The sequence below is a fragment of the Nematolebias whitei genome, chromosome 3 (genome assembly GCF_014905685.2).
Source record: "Nematolebias whitei isolate Nwh7 chromosome 3, NemWhi1, whole genome shotgun sequence".
NCBI lineage: Eukaryota > Metazoa > Chordata > Actinopteri > Cyprinodontiformes > Rivulidae > Nematolebias > Nematolebias whitei.
The window spans coordinates 1,512,902-1,515,749 of record NC_056500.1 but is presented as its reverse complement, the minus strand read 5'-3'; the positions used below and the strand labels follow the sequence as shown (position 1 = coordinate 1,515,749).

Sequence of the window (2,848 nt, the reverse complement as noted above, 5' to 3'; positions counted from 1 at the left end):
TATATATATATATAAATATTCCACAGAGCACCATTCCATCCTGTCTCTGTTTGTGCTAAACACTTTCTACAGTTTTCCTTCACTCCTCACACAAACATCTGCACATCTGCAGATGTTTGTGTCCGTCGTTCATTCTGGAGGCAGCAGGGTGTTTAGAGTCTTGCTCAGGGACACTGAAGGAAGCTTCAGGGCTGGAAATCAAACCCCCGACCCTCCAACTAAAGAAGACAAGCCCTGTTGTAGCAGGCCAGAGCTGCCACTTAATGTCTGAGAGGAACAGCTCGTCTGTGATGTGCCAACAATAATCCTGAGACTGTTTTCTGTGCACGAGTCGGACGGGAAGATTTAATCTGGATCGTTCCACACGCTGGAATCCTCAAACATCTGGTGATGAGCACTGACTCACAAGACTCATTTTAAATTGACAAATGATTGAGTTACGCAACAGAAAGGTTTCTGGAATTTGTTTTAGACCGACAATAAATGCGTTTTTTAAATTATTATTATCTTTTGCTCCACGCTCAAAAGCTTTACGACTCACATTTAGTTACATGTTAATAAAAAAGTTGCTTTTAAACATTACAACAACTTGATTTTTATACAAACTTGATTGAATCTGTTTGCTCCCACAGTGACGGTGTGAGAAAGTCAGTTTGTCACTCGTTGCTTCAGACGTGGAATGAAAAGAGTTTACCTGCATTGTTGTGTCCTGCTCTGCGTCTGCCTCCACTCCTGACAGCAGCTGAAGTGGAGGAGGTTCAGTTGGGACAGCTCAGGGGCTGGCCTCAAGACGCCTCTCCCCCTCCCTGCCTCCCTCCCTCCCTCCCACTTCTCATCGTCTCACTGTGTGCCAGTTTGACACATTTAAAGACTCACATTTTAATGAAACTACACAAACTGCATTTCCTGCCAAAATCTGGTGCGAATAAAACAAACCAGACATGTTTTACAACCTAGCTGTTTTTATTTTTCTACTTTTTATTCTATATGTTTCTATGACTGTCTACTGTCGTGTTAAAATCAGGTCTCTGTTGTGAACGGGTCCTCGCAGCTCAATGAGACTAACCTGCAGACATAAAGGTTGAATGAAAAGTTAGCTGAAGAAAGCAGACATGAGCAAAAAGAACAACAACAGCTGAAGCTGGAAGTAGCTGGAGGGACGATGTTTCTGGCCTGGGAACGCCTCGGGATTCCCCCGGAGGAGCTGGACCATGTAGCTGAGGAGAGGGAAGTCTGGGCCTCCCTACTTCGGCTGCTACCCCCACCACCCGGCCCCGGATAAGTGGAAGAAAATGGATGGATGGATGAAAGTAGCTAAAACAGCAGAAAGAAGCTGAAATTACCAGAAGGAAGTGGAGCGAGCACATTTGTGCTGAATTACGAAGATTAAAAAAGTTGAAATAAGTGCAAAAAATGTGGAATGAGCTGAAAAAGCTTAAATTAACATAAAACAGCAAAATAGCTGAAATAGCAGAAAAAGCTGAAATTTGCAAAAAAAGCTGAAATTTGCATCAAGAAGTTAGAAGAAGCACAAAAATGTTGTAGTTAGCAGAAAGAAACTGAAAGCATCACAAACCAGCTGAAAGTAGCTGAAAGTAGCTGAAAAAGGTTTATATTTTCATGAGGAAGCTGAAAGAAGCTGAAGCAGAACAAAAAGAGAAAGGAGCAGCAAAAGGTGTAAACACGTCTGAAGATGTGAAGGATGCAAAATGAGCTCAGTTCATTTTCTGAGAAACAAAACGGCAGAAAAGGCTAAATATTTCAAACAGCTAAAGTTGGACTGTCCTGAAAGAGCCGAACGTTTTGATTCAGGATTTGATGCAAAGTGGATCAGAAGGAACGCTTCATGATCGTTCACACAAGAGGCAGAAAGATAAACATGGCCGACATGAACCCTTTTCAAATCTCAAAGTTCTTTAGAGCTTTCTACAGAAAGCTGCTCGACAAACTGCAGATTTTTACAGAAACGTCTCAAACTGCCAACACGTGACGTTGACGCTGCACATCTGGAGCTCCTGAGCTTTGTTTCCAGACTTGGACAAGCAGAGGACGTTTGACTGCACGTGACCTGAGCAGGACTCCAGAGCTGCTGGATGGAGGGGCCTCCACAAGCGTCACCCTGCAGGCGCCGAGGTGACGCTTGTGTCGCAGCAGCTTGTGCGACTCACACCGGCGCTCAGCAGCTGCTGCAGATGAAAACAAACTGGAAACAGCTGGATCTCAAACAGCTTCAGCGTTTGGACCGTTGGGAATCCTGCTCCCAATGCGGATGCTTCTCTGACACACGGATCGGAGCCGCTCTGTTCAAACAACACGCTCTTCTTCTAAACGACTCTGTTCACGTGGACTTACCTGGCTCAGCTCAGTCGGGGACCCTGTGTCTTCTCTGGGACCCACCGTTAGACACACTCATCTCTTCGTTTGTTACCTGGAGCTCCTCCGTACGTCACATACGTGTCTGTGTCATGACGGGGCCATGTGACTCCTGACATGCAGACACACGTGGCGTCGCAGACACACGATCCCTGACAGGTTTATGGAAAGGTTAGGAACACGGTGTGTAATCTCAGTTTGGACAAAAAGCATTTATTGGTTTGACTGACGAGCTGCAGGCTAGTCTGAGCGAGGTCAGGACCGACATGGATCGCTGCTTTCTGAAAGCAACTGCAACATTTAAAGTTTAATTGAATTAAAGTTGATCTAAAGTTTCATTCTTTCAAAGGACAGCCGCTGTCTTTTTGCTTTTTGTCCAAGGATTTTCTTAATTCAAACTGAAACGGTTCGGGTTTATTGTCATATGCAGGTCAGCACAAGGTCAACACAAGGTCAGCACAAGGTCAGCACAAGG

General features: G+C 44.9%; 1 protein-coding gene across 1 annotated transcript in view; it reads right to left on the bottom strand.

The window, feature by feature from the left end:
* Positions 1–749, bottom strand: part of s1pr5b (sphingosine-1-phosphate receptor 5b) — a 3,004-nt gene extending 2,255 nt beyond the window's left edge. The window contains exon 1 of the mRNA XM_037674407.1: positions 695–749. The gene's annotated coding sequence lies outside the window, so the exon portion shown is untranslated. The remainder of the gene's footprint in view (positions 1–694) is intronic.
* Between the last annotated feature and the right edge of the window lie 2,099 nt (positions 750–2,848).